This window comes from Triticum dicoccoides, chromosome 5B (assembly GCF_002162155.2).
Source record: "Triticum dicoccoides isolate Atlit2015 ecotype Zavitan chromosome 5B, WEW_v2.0, whole genome shotgun sequence".
In the NCBI taxonomy this organism is placed as follows: domain Eukaryota; kingdom Viridiplantae; phylum Streptophyta; class Magnoliopsida; order Poales; family Poaceae; genus Triticum; species Triticum dicoccoides.
The window spans coordinates 308,484,910-308,498,682 of NC_041389.1; positions in this window are offsets into that span (position 1 = coordinate 308,484,910).

A 13,773-nucleotide genomic window follows, 5' to 3' on the forward strand; every position below is an offset into this window, starting at 1 on the left:
GTACCACATCACAATCAACATAATCAGCATATATAGAGATACTAAACTGCACACGAACAGTACGTGTTACCTTAACCTTGCCGCTGTTGTTGAACCATTGGATGTAGTAAGGATGTGGATGTGGTCTTGTGGTGAGAGATAGCTTCTCCACCATCTCCATGCTAGCCAAGTTGTTGCAGCTCCCTCCATCTATGATGACGCGCATAGAACATTCCTTCCCAACTCCCTTTGTATGGAACAAATTATGCCTCCGATTTTGCTCAGATTGTGTGACCTGCACACTCAAAACACGTTGAGCAACTAAACATTCATACATGTCAGCGTCTTCAGGAGCCATGTGTTGCGTCTCATGATCAGAATCATCTCCACCATGTTCTTCACGTGTAATAAGAGCCAAAGTCTCCTCATCACAGTCACTAGCGGACTCATACCCACCATCCTCAGTAGCAATCATCACACACTGAGATTTGCATTCTCTTGCATAATGACCTCTTCCCTTACAACGACGACAAATAATATCACTTGTGTGCCCTGTTGATGCCATGGAAGAAGAAGAGCTCTATGCAGACCCGACAGGTGTGCTCTTGGCAGATAGTGGTGGTTGTGCCTGCTTTCTTGTATCACGGCTGGAGGTGGCACCTGATGGAGGTGCTGGTGCAATGGAAGTAGAAGATGCACGCGGTTGATGAAGGTCGACCTGGAGAAAAGTTAGTTCGCGCCAATGCCTATCGATCCTGCACTTCACGTTCAGCTTTACAAACAAGGTGGAATAAACGAGTGATATTAGTATACTCCTTATACTCTAGAATGGTTTGAAGCTCTCTATTTAATCCACCCATAAAACGTGCAAGCATAGCTTCATTCTCCTCAACAATACAACATCTAATCATGCCAGTTTGTAATTCCTGATAATATTCTTCTACCGAATTTTTTCCTTGTCTTAAACGCTGCATTTTTTGAAGCAATTCACGTTGATAATATGGTGGGACCCAACGAGTACGCATAGCAGTTTCCAAAGCAGCCCAAGTAGCTGGAATAGGATATAATCTACAATGTTCAGACCACCATACACATGCAAAACTAGTGAAAGCACAAATAGCAGCAGCAACCCGTCTCTCCTCGGGATATTGTAAACATGTAAAACATTGTTCAGTTTCTAACTCCCAAGTAAGATATATATCAGGAACATACCTACCCACAAATGGTGGAATATTCAATTTCAGTTTAGGAATATGGTCATTATCTCGTACCTGAGGTGGTGGTGCAGGCCTACCATTGCGAATATATACATGAGGTCGACCTACTGGTGGTGGTGTTGGTGGATGCACGTAGTTCTGACTTTGATCAACCTCATCCTCGTAATAGTTATCCACCTCTGCAGTAGCAGCAGGAGCTATAGAAGCATCAACAGCAGTAGCAGCGGCACCAGAATTTTGTCCTGGCTCAAGAGGAATACGCTGTGCTCGCCCTACTGTATCGCGGCGTGAAGCTGGTGGTGGGAGACGTTTGAGTAATTCATTGAACTTGGCATCCAAGTTGGTGTCAATTGTCTTCTCAATGTCATCCATCTTCTCCATTGCCTTTCCTAAGCTGGCCATCACGTCTTCCACCTGTTGACCCAACATTTGATGAAACTTATCATGAAGCTCCTTGTTTGCCATGTTCTTCCAGTCAATCTCGTCGGCTTGTGGTCCTGCCATAGTTAGCAGTAGAAACAGACAAGAATAGGATCCTACAGACTACTGGAAAATAGTGGTGGTGGGGTGTCACAAATCCGTCAAGCGAATCTCAAATTCTTACCAGTTCTTACCCAGCAGCAGGTGGTGATCGGCAACTATTGTAGTCAAAACTCTCAAAGCTTGGATAGAGAGATTGCCAGGGAGAGTCAAACGCACGACGTAGAGGTATGTGGAGCTGAGAAGGCTTATAATATGGTAGCAAAAAGGGTCAGCAATAATCAATTCAATGATGCAAAGTTGAATAAATGCTCAACGTCGGTACTGTGCTGGTCCTAGGCTAGACCGTGCTAGAGACGCAAGCCTAGAACACTAACAAAATCACGGCGCTGCACATAAACAAGGGAGGAGCACGCTCTGATTTTTTTTTCCTTTTTTCACTTTTTTCCTCTTTTTTTGCTCCGCAACAAATATTTTTCGAAAAAGTCTACAAATGATCTAAAAACTGCCTAGCTAGAATTTTCTAGACTTTGTTTTTTTAAGCTAGAACTATTTTTCTACTGTGGGTAGCTCGAAAGTTCAGGAGTCCTACTCTGTCACGACTCGGAGTATGGCGTGATCTCGAAATCCAAAACAGAGTAACAAAATACTGGACTCAGACTAGGACTGGTGGAGGAGATGAATCTAGTGGAACTCGGACTGGTGGCGGAGATGAATCTGGTGGAACTCGGACTGGTGGCGGATATATGTTACAGGTGGACTCGGATTTGCATGATGGTGGCGGATATGTGGGGCGTATATGGACTCAGATTGGCGGTGAATATGTGGTGGTGGTATAAGGCAGCACAATTGATGATGATGCGGTGGTGATATATGCCAGCGGCGACGTGACAACCTGTGAACAGAACTCGAAAATCTAAAGGATTAGACGCTAAGACTAGCAACTTGACACGATGATGCAACCACAAATTCAACAAAGCAAATACAGAAAAGATTATGCAAAGGCTCAGATTGGTTCGGATAGGATGAACTAACCCTAAAAAAATTTGGCTTTTTCGTGGACTATAGGTATGAAGAAACAGACTCGATCTAAACTACGAAAAACTATAAAATCTCACCGAGCAACCTGAAAATCTGATACCACTTGATAGAGGCAAAGGTGTCCTGTCATTCGATGAGATGGTGATTACCGTTTCGGAGGAGTAGACTTTGACGATCTGACTACGTACGTGCGAGGACGTCGCGCCTTAGCAGTCGCTAAACCAACTCCGAGAGGTTATTGACCACGCCGGAGCATGATCAACCTAACCACGAGGGTCTATTTCCTGCGAGCAAACGAAGAACAAGCAAGAAACTGAGATTGCAATCTAGATATTGCGAATATAAGATGAAAGCTTTATTGATCAAGATGGGGTTCTGTGACGTCTTGGTCTGCTCGTTGAACACAAACGAAGTACGCGAAGTTGCATCTATGGCGAACTTTTAATCTAAACAAAACCCAAAGTGTAAACGGTGCCCTAAGGGTTGTATATATGGAGGAAGAGGGGGGAATTTCGTGGCCCTTGGTGGAGGGGTCCGAAACCAACCCTATCTCTTGTTTCCCCACACATACGGACTCTAAAAATAGCCTATACTTATGTATTTCGAAATTACATGGGTCTGGCCCAATAAAAAGGTGAGCAGCACCTAGAATAGCCTCTGGACGAAATTTATGAAGTGGCATCTTGTATATTTCATCCAAGGCTTCATGCACTCATTATGGTGGCTTCAAAGTCCTGAAATCATCACTTGTAACTCCGTTCTTGTTCCCTTGAGCATGCCATCATCTCCATGCTTGGTCTTGCTCCAGTGTTCATCCCTCTTATCCATGTCGGGCCCTTCATTTGTAAGCAAAACAAATGTATCCAATTTAGGCAGCATCACATTCTCATGAACATTAGAATCATTACCAAGAAACGTAAGTACCTGATAATTTAATTGGCGTGCGCGAGCTCTAGTAATTGGTCCAGTATATGTAGCAGTAGGGGTTGTGGTAACAACGGTATTGATGTCCTCATCACTGTCACCTCGGCCCAAGAAGAGTGAGTAGTCGCTGAGATCCGTCACCTTCTCCCCCCGGATGTCAAGGCGGTCGGCGGCACAATCCGGGTGATGCACCTCTACAAGGATCACGGGGCCGGGGCGTCCTTGTCCACGATACACCATGATGAGCAACAACTGGTTGTTGCATGCCACCACGTGAGGCACCGGATCCCCGGGGCCGGGTAAGCGGCTTGGATACCGCGTTCGCAGAGGAGTGTAGAGGGAGATAAGCCACATACGCTTGGGAGGATGCTGCTGGAGATTGAAGATGCTGAGTCTCATTCTCATGTCGGAGATGTAGAGCCTGCCTTGGTGGAAGGCTGCACCGTCCGTCTGGCCTATAGGGTACTCGGGCTGTATCATCCAGGCCGCGTCTCTAGGGCGCCAAAAGAAGGGCATCTGCCCGATCTGTGCGCCTGGGATTTTCTGGCTCGCGGTCGCCATCCAGCCCGCCGGTGAGGCGAGCGGGTCGCCCAACAGGAATAATTGGGCGATGGTTGTAAAAGGCGGCAGAGGAATCTCAGCTTGCGAGAGGGGCTCCCAGAGGATTAGCCTGGTGGGGGGTCGTAGGTCGTCTGTTAGGGCGAGCCAACCACGGGGCATACCACAGTAGTAGGGGAGGCCGGACGGAGCTAGGGCCCGGGAGTGCATCCTTTTTCCACCGCGGAGCAGCCAGAAGGAGTGGTCGCAGATAGGGTTAACGGTGCTAACAGGGTTGCGGTGGCGGTCATGGGCGGCGATGATCCACGGACGGCAGGCTGCGAGCAGGGCGGTGGATGCGCGCAAGTGGTAGCATACCTGGTGGATTTGGAGTTGGTCCACATTGGCCTGCAGACGGTCTGATACTTCCTAGATAAGCTCCGCTAGCAGGGATCTCCAGCCGCTGCCGTGTCCTCTACCTCTGCATGCCATTGCAACAACCGACCAAGTGAGTAAGTGCTTTCGTCCCTCGAAAACGTTTAGTGTAAGGGCACTACTAGGCATCGGTGCGCCGACCGAAACTTTCGGCCGGTATACTCCCAGCCGCTTGATTCAGCCGCGAACAGCCGTTGGATTTGGCCTCCCATTGTGTCTTCTTCCCCCCTCGTCCGCTCCACCTGCTTCCATGTTGGATTTGCCCCCTCCCCCTCCCACGCAGCACCATCCCCACCACAGCTCACCGCAGGAAAAAGGGCCACCGTCCACTGGCGCCGGAAAGGACGCGCGCCATCTCTGGCGAGGCTTCCCTCTGCCGTAACCCGCATCTGGAGATGTTGGTTCCAGCAAAATCAAATGTTAGTTGTAACAAAACAAATCCCCGATGCCATGCAGCAAAAACAACATCAAAAAACACACACAAATCCAACTTCTGTTGTCGATGCTTGCCCAGGGAGGCCGCCGGGGGTCGCTGCTACCATGTTTGCTGTTTCCAGCAAACATGAACACCTATTGGTGCTACAACCTGAAGTTTTTCAGCTGCAACCAGAATCTGGAGATGCTGGAACCAGAGTCCACGCTTGTTGCAACCAGCAGCTGCCGGCGGCAAAGACGACGAGCTCTGATGCTGCAACCAGAGATTATTTTTTGCTAGAACTAGGCGGCAAAAAAGATGCAACCACTATTTGCTGGTGCTGGAACCGGACAGCGCCGAGTTTGTTTTTGCTGGAACCGGCAAGATTTTTGGCTGCGTCGATAGGTGAGAGTTCTTGCTATGCTCGATGGTGGGGACGTGTTTTGCTGGAATAGTGGATGTTTTTTGCTAGAACCGGCGTGTGTTTTTGCTGCTTCCGGTAAACCAATGGTGTTTTGGTTTTTGGCTGAGATTTTTTTGCGGGGGGGTGTTGGGGATATAACTGGTGGGTATAAACCGCCCAGGAGGGGCCGGTTTATCCTCAGAGAGGCTACCAATATTTAAGCCCATGAAATTATAGAAGACGGTGACTTCTAAAGGAAACTTAACAAGGAAGCCCAAAGCCCAGAGGCGGGTTAGGGCCCATAGACATAAACCGCCATAGGCGTGTAACTTGTAATGTAAGGTAGGAAAGAATAGTACCGAGCCAGACACATTTATGAACCGGCCTCAAGATTCTGTAGACCGACGGGCGTCAACCTGTGTATATAAAGGGACGACCCGACGGCGGTTTAGGGACAAGAAACAACAACTCGAGAGCCAGGTTACGCGTATTCGCTCCCTGGTTATCGAAACCCTAGCAATTCCACCTCAACTAGATCGTAGGCTTTTACCTTCACCGCAGGCCGAACCAGTATAAACTTCCCGTGTCCTTTGTCCGGTTTAACCCCTTTAAGCTAATCTCGTTGCGATGGCTCCACGACTAAGTCCTCACACTAGGACATCTGACGTGACAATTCCACGACAGTCGACGCCCACCGTGGGGCTATCGCACGATGGTTTCAAGTTCTTAGAGGGCAATTTCGAAGGACTCAAGGGATACGCAATGGGCCGGAGACCAAGAGTCGTCGCGGCAAGCTCTACATCGATGACGCAGGCTGGGGCCCCGACGCCGACTCAATCGAGTACGGGTATCGGGTCCCCTTCGGAGGAATTCATGTCTTCATTGGCAAGATCGGCGAACCGGGCCCTGAGTCGGACATCTGCGCCGACCTCATCGAGACGGCTCAGCGTGCAAGACCAGCCCGAGTTCAACCCACCATGCCCCTTGGGAGGAATTCATGTCTTCATTGGCAAGATTAGCGAACCGGGCCCTGAGTCGGACATCTGTGCCGACCTCATCGAGACGGCTCAGCGTGCAAGACCCGCCCGAGTTCAACCCACCATGAAGCGTGCTTTTGTAGGATTCATCAATGGTGCAGAATCTGAACCGGTATCCGATAGTGAGACAGTTGTCTATTCAGATGGCGAGTCATCCATCGGTGAGACCGAGTCACTGTACCAACTGCCAGATGGCCAGTTTGGGGGCTGTTCTGATGGCGACAGTATTCCGGACCCCCGTGAGCTGCCAAACTGGGTTGCGATCTTCATGGCCGATACGCAGCCCGCGTAGCACTCCTCAACTGCGGCGGCAATAATTTTCGGATCGGCAGCGGCAACGACAGCCGGGGCAGCAGGCCCTACGCGCCCGCTGGCTCAAGTCCTGTCCGGTTTATTAGACGCCTTGACAATATTGTTGACCATAGAGGTTAACCTGCATAATCAAGATCAGCATAATGTGGAGGTCACGAAACTGCGAGATCGGATAGCTCGGGCCAAGGAGGACATGGCGGATGAGGAAACCAGGATGGCTGAGGAGCGGGCCGCTTTGGATGCTCAGGCACAGCAAATTCATTCGAAATCTTATCGGCTCATGCTGGATCGGAACGCTTCAAACGACGTGATGAGGAGGAGGCATCGGTCTCGTCTACCACCGGTTTATGAAGCAAGGAATCTCTTTAACACGCCAGGAGCGGGAACCAGTAACCCGGGAGTGGTAAATCGGGTTGAAGCACCTAAGACAGGAGCGCCGGATCAACCACGGATGACGGACCCGCCTCGACAGAACCATGACCCGCCTCAGTACGTGCCAACACCACCGGGTCACTTTTCTACCCCTTTGGATAACATGATCGCTACGGCGTCACGATTGGCAGCTATTCCAATGGAAGGCGAGTCTCTGGCAGCGGTTGAGACATGGCGGGCCAGAGATCTCCTTCGAACGGCTTTGGTTCAGCAGCAGGCTTATTCATATAGTCGAGACAGGATTCATTCCACCCCTCGCCCGAGCCGGAGTTACAGCAGGCACATTGAAGAACCGGCCATGTCAAGCAGTGGACGGAACCATAATCCGCCCCTTGGGACTAACCCGGCAGGAGGGGGAGCTGATGCTCAGAATGTAGTGGACCAGGGCAGAGCGCATCGAGAAGCCGAGTTAGCTGCGCAGTTTGCGACACGTCAGCCTACTCCGGTTCGTGCAACAACTTCAGTGGAGCCAGGTGTGACCTTTAGAAATTTGGGTGTGCCGTGTTTAGTGTCGGCCTTGCGCAATGAGCGTTTGCCCAAGGATTTCAAGGGTCCTCGCAAGGTGCCTAACTATACAGCCGATTTATCTCCTGAGGCATGGATTGAGAGTTACGAGATGGCCATGGAATTGCTGGATGTCAGTGAAGCTGTGTGTGCTAAGTATTTCCCCCTGATGATGGAAGGGACGGTCCGGACTTGGTTAAAGGGGCTCCCAGCTAACTCCATCGGATCATGGGCCGAGTTAAAGCCCCGGTTTATCCAGAATTTTAAAGACACATGCAAGTAGCCCATGTCAATCGTGGACTTAGCCGCATGTGCCCAAGAAGAAGGTGAATCGACGACTCATTGGGTGCGTCGGGTCTCAGTGATTCTGCACTCGTCGGATCGTATCAATGCTGATTTAGCGGTCTTGACGTTAGAAGGCAATTGTCGTTTCAAGCCCCTGAAGCAAAAACTGGGGCGGCTTAAACATCATTGTAATGACATGGGGACACTCATGGCGGCCTTGGTTAAGTACGCTGACTCTGATGGTACCGAGGACCCCTAGTCTGATGATGAAAAGTCGGGGAAGGGAAAGAGGAGGAGCAACACCAAGGGGCAGTAGCCTAATCCGACAAACTAAGGAGGCAATGGTAAGCGCAAGGCTGAGAATAATTTTGACTTTGTGGCTAACACCAATGCGCAGAATAATAGTCAGCACCGTAAGGGTAAACCGCCCCCACAGACCGGACCGTCAGGCATCAATCTTGGGCATCTATTAAACCAGCACTGCCCAAGACACGGGACGAAGGAAAGGCCATCCGGACACCTCCGTAAAGATTGCCTCATCATGAAGGAGTTCAAAATTTTGAATTTTTACCAAGATGGTCAAGGACCGGGCGGCGGTTCAGGATCCGGTTTCGATGGACCGGGTTATGGTGGATGCGGTTCAAGCTCGGGATTCCAAGGTAATTCGGGGAATCAAAACAACCAGGGTGGTTACAACCAGCAGAATAATCAGGGAAATCAGCAACAGTCGGGTTATCAGAGCCACCCGAAGTAGTTGAACAGTGGGCAATATCATGTCTTCACCACTAGCTTATGCAAGCGTGACCAGAAGCTTCATAAGAGGGCAGTAAATTTGGTTGAGCCGGCAGTCCCACGTTATTTGCGTTGATCTGAGCAGCCCATCGTATGGAGCCGAGAGGATCACCCGCCACGGGTTGATAATCCGGGTCACCTGGCGTTGGTAGTGGCACCTCAGGTTGGAGGGTATAAGTTCACAAAGGTACTCATGGACGGAGGGAGCAGCATCAATATCCTCTATTATGAGACCTTCCGTCGCATGGGGCTGGCAGATAAAAACCTTAAGTCGTCAAACATTGTTTTCCATGGTGTGGTACCTGGTAAATCGGCATACCCGGTTGGTAAGATAGCTCTGGAGGTTGCATTTGGAGATGATCATGATTCCAGATCAGAGACCTTAACCTTTGAAGTGGGGAAGATTAAGAGCCCTTATCATGCTCTCTTTGGACTGCCGGCTTATGCCAAGTTCATGGCCCGGCCCTGTTATGTTTATCTACAGCTCAAGATACCGGGTCACCATGGGACCATCATAGTACATGGGAGCCGACGGATAGCTTTGGAGTGTGAAGAGGGCGATGCAGCTTACGCCGAATCGGTTTGCACAACTGAAGAGTTAAAATTTTATAAGGACAATGTTGATCCGGCGGATATGACATCTTTGAAAAATCCAACTACAGAGCATGGTTTGGACTTGAAGTTTAGCTGATGAGACTAAATTGGTTGATTTTGTTCCTGGCGATTCATCCAAGCAGTTCAGCGTCAGTACTAACCTGGATCCGTAATAGGAAAGCACGCTCATCGAGTTCATCCGTGAGAATCGGGACATCTTTGCATGGAAACCTTCTGACATGTCAGGTGTACCGAGGGAACTCACTGAGCACACTCTCAATATTGATCCCAAGTTTAAATCGGTCAAGCAGTTTCTTCGCCGCTTCAATGAAGAAAGGCGCGAGGCCATTGGTGAGGAGGTAGCCTGGCTTTTGGCGGCTAGATTTATCATTGAGGTTTTTCATCTTGAGTGGCTGGCTAACCCGGTGCTGGTGCTTACTAAGAATGGCACTTGGCGCATGTGTGTGGATTACACGGATTTGAACAAGGCTTGTCCAGCTGATCCTTTTGCTCTCCCTCGTATTGATCATATTATTGATGCTACAGCGGGTTGTGAGCGCTTGAGTTTTTTGGATGCTTATTCTGGTTATCATCATATCAAGATGGTAGTTAAGGACCAGGAGAAAACAGCTTTTATAACTCCCTTTGGAGCCTTCTGTTATGTCTCTATGCCTTTCGGGCTCAAGAGTGCCCAGGCGACTTATCAGCGATGCGTGCAGAATTGCCTTCACCAGCAGATTGGGCGCAATGTTCCTGCTTATGTGGACGACATTGTGGTGAAGCCCAGGAAGAAGGAGACATTGATAGATGATTTGAAGGAAACCTTTGATAACCTCCGGGTTTATAAAATGATGCTTAACCCAGCCAAGTGTGTCTTCGGTGTACCGGCAGGCAAACTCTTGGGTTTTATAGTGTCTAACAGGGGCATTGAAGCTAATCCGGAGAATATCAAGGCCATCACTTCTCTGGCTAAACCGGCGTGTATCAACAATGTATAATGTGTGGTGGGTCGTATCGCGGCGCTGAGCCGGTTTATCAGCCGGTTGGGAGAAAAAGCTATCCCTTTATACCAGATGATGAAAAAGACAGATAACTTTGTCTGGTGTGATGTTGCTGATGCGGCGTTGGAGGACTTGAAGAAGCAGTTAGCCAAGCCACCAGTTCTTGTTGCCCCCGTTGATAAAGAACCATTGCTGTTATATGTGGCTGCTAACGCCCGGGCTGTCAGCGTGGCTATTGTGGTGGAGCGCAAGGAGGCAGGTATGGAGTATCCGGTTCAGCGGCCAGTTTATTATATCAGTGAGGTGCTTATTGAGTCGAAGCAGAGATATCCACATTGGCAGAAGCTTGTGTATGGAGTTTTTATGGCGAGCCAAAAGCTTAAGCAATACTTTCAGGGCCATCCCATCACTGTGGTCAGTTTTGCTCCTTTGGGAGATATCATCCAAAACAAGGAGGCAACTGGCCGAGTTGCTAAGTGGGCTATTGAGCTTGGACCTCACAAGTTAAAATATATGCCTCGAACGGCTATCAAGTCCCAAGTGCTCGTGGACTTCATTAATGACTGGACAGAGTTGCAGGCGCCGGAGACCGGATAACACATACTGGACTATTCACTTCGACGGGTCCAGATAATTGGAGGGCTCGGGGGCTGGAGTTGTTCTTACTTCCCCTCGAGGTGACAAATTTTGTTATGTTCTCCGCTTGATGTTTCCTTGTACTAACAATGCAGTTGAGTATGAGGCCTTGCTCCACGGTCTTTAGGTGGCTAAGGAAATGAACTTAATCCGGGTACGATGCTTTGGGGACTCTGATTTAGTGGCTCAACAAGTCTCTAGTACTTGGGATTCTAAGGATCCACTCATGGCGGCTTATCGACATGAGGTGGATGTTATCGCTGGTCACTTCAAGGGTTACCAGGTCAAGCACATTGATCGGCGCAAAAAATGAAGCGGCAGATGCTTTAAGACGGCTGGGGTCTCAGCGTAAACCGGTGACGCCCAATGTCTTTCTTGACGTTTTGCATAACCCGTCGGTCAAGCTGCCTACGAAGGAGGATCTGGCTGTTCCTGATCCGGAGGCTCAATTGGTGGCGATTCTTCATGTTATCCCTGATTGGACGGTGCCATACTTGGCGTATATGACCAGGGCGAGTTACCCGAGGACGAAATTTTGGCCACGCAGATAATCTGGCGGTCCAAGTCCATGACTATTGTCAACGGCGAGTTACATCACTGCAGTGTCTCGGGGGTGTTTCAGTGTTGCGTTTCTCCTGAAGAAGGCTGTGAGATTTTGCGTGAAATCCATGAAGGAGATTGTGGTCATCATGCCGGTTCAAAATCCCTGGTGGCTAAAGCTTTCCGACACGGTTTTTATTGGCTAACAGCTCATGCTGATGCTGAGGATTTGGTCAGGAAATGTGACGGTTGTCAGAAGTTTTCACGTCGAGCCCATGTTCCGGCTCAGGAGTTGAGGATGATTCCAATCACTTGTCCATTTGCAACTTGGGGGCTTGATATGGTAGGGCCTTTTAAGAGGTCCAAGGATAAGAAGACCCACCTTTTGGTGGCAGTTGATAAATTCACTAAATGGATAGAGGCGGAGCCAGTCAGCAAGTGTGATGTAGCTATGGCGGTTCAATTCATGAAGAAGGTGATTTTCCGCTTTGGTTTTCCACACAGCATCATAACAGATAATGGCACGAACCTCTCCAAGGGTGCTATGGAAGACTTTTGTCAACGTGAGCACATCCGGCTTGATGTGTCATCAGTGGCTCACCCCCAGTCTAATGGTCAAGCTGAGAGAGCTAATCAAGAAATCCTGAAAGGCATCAAGCCCCAGCTTATGGTTCCTTTGCAGAGGTCGCCGGGTTGTTGGGTGGAAGAGTTGCCTTCCGTATTGTGGAGCATTAATACCACCCCCAATAGATCTATGGGTTATACACCTTTCTTCATGGTTTACGAGGCAGAAGCAGTTCTCCCCAGTGACATTCGCCATGACTCGCCTCGGGTGGCAGCCCATGTTGAAGCGGACAACGAACAAGCACGCCAAGACGCATTGGACCTGTTAGATGAAAAATGGGACATAGTGGCGGTTCCTTCGGTGATTTATCAGCAAGATCTGCGGCGTTATCATAGTCGCCGGGTTAAAACCAGAGCTTTTCAAGAAGGCGACTTAGTGCACCGACTTATCCAGGATCAGACCAATATGCACAAGTTATCCCCACCTTGGGAAGGACCCTTTGTGGTCAGCAAGAATCTGAACAATGGGTCATACTACCTTATCGATGTTCGAGAGTGCAAAAACTCACGTAAATCGGAGGACGAGACCCGCCGGCCGTGGAATATTGCTCATCTTCGGCCTTATTACACCTGAGCCATAGGCTCTTCTGATGTACATATTTTGACAATGTATATATTATGATCAATATAATAAACCGGCATGCCTGCTAAAGCAGGGCCTCTGTCGCTTTTCTCTTCAATGAGTTTTTGGGTTTTCCGCTTTATAAAGTGAAGTTATCATTACCCTTTGATCTGGCTTATTGGCCACACACAAAAAAACTTGGGGGCTTGCAACCCATGATATGGGGACCAAAGAGAGTCTGTTGTAAAAAGCACAACTCAAATATAGGTACCCCTTGAGCATAGCTCAACATATTGCTTGGGGGCTTGTAACGCCCCAGATCCGATGCGCCAGGAGTCTGCCAGTTATGTGCCATCGTTGCCATGTCATTTGCTTGTGTGTTGCATTTTGTCATGTCATCATATGCATTTCATTTTGCATACGTGTTCGTTTCTTGCATCCGAGCCTTTTCCCCGTTGTCCGTTTTGCGATCCAGTGCTCCTATGCCCTCCGGCGTCCCCTTCTTGCCTCTCTTCGTGAGCGGGTGTTAAACATTCTTGGAATGGCCCGAGGTTTGCTAAGTGGCCTTGGTATACCACCGGGAGACCGCCTGTCAAGTTTCGTGCCATTTGGAGGTCGTTTGGTACTCCAACGGTTAACCGGGTAACCGTAAAGCCCCTCTCTCTTTGCAGCCCAACACCCCTTCCAAAGTGGCCCAAAACCCAGCAAACTCCTCTCCATGCTCTCGGTCGTTCAATCACGATCGCGTGGCCGAAAACCGTGCCTCATTTGGACTCTCCTAGCTCCCTCTATCTATATATATGCCCTTCCCCCTTCAAAATCTCAGTCTAAACCCTAGATCAAATCGCCCCCGCCGCACCCGAACATGTCCGCCCACCGCCGGACAAAGTCCGCCGCCAGCCAGCCACATCACCCCGGCCAATCCCGTGCCGCCACCTCAGCACCATCGCCTCCGCGCCCAATCGCGTGTAGCCACGTGGCCTCCCGCCGCCGCCCCGCGCCGCCGGCCCGCCGCGGCCCGCA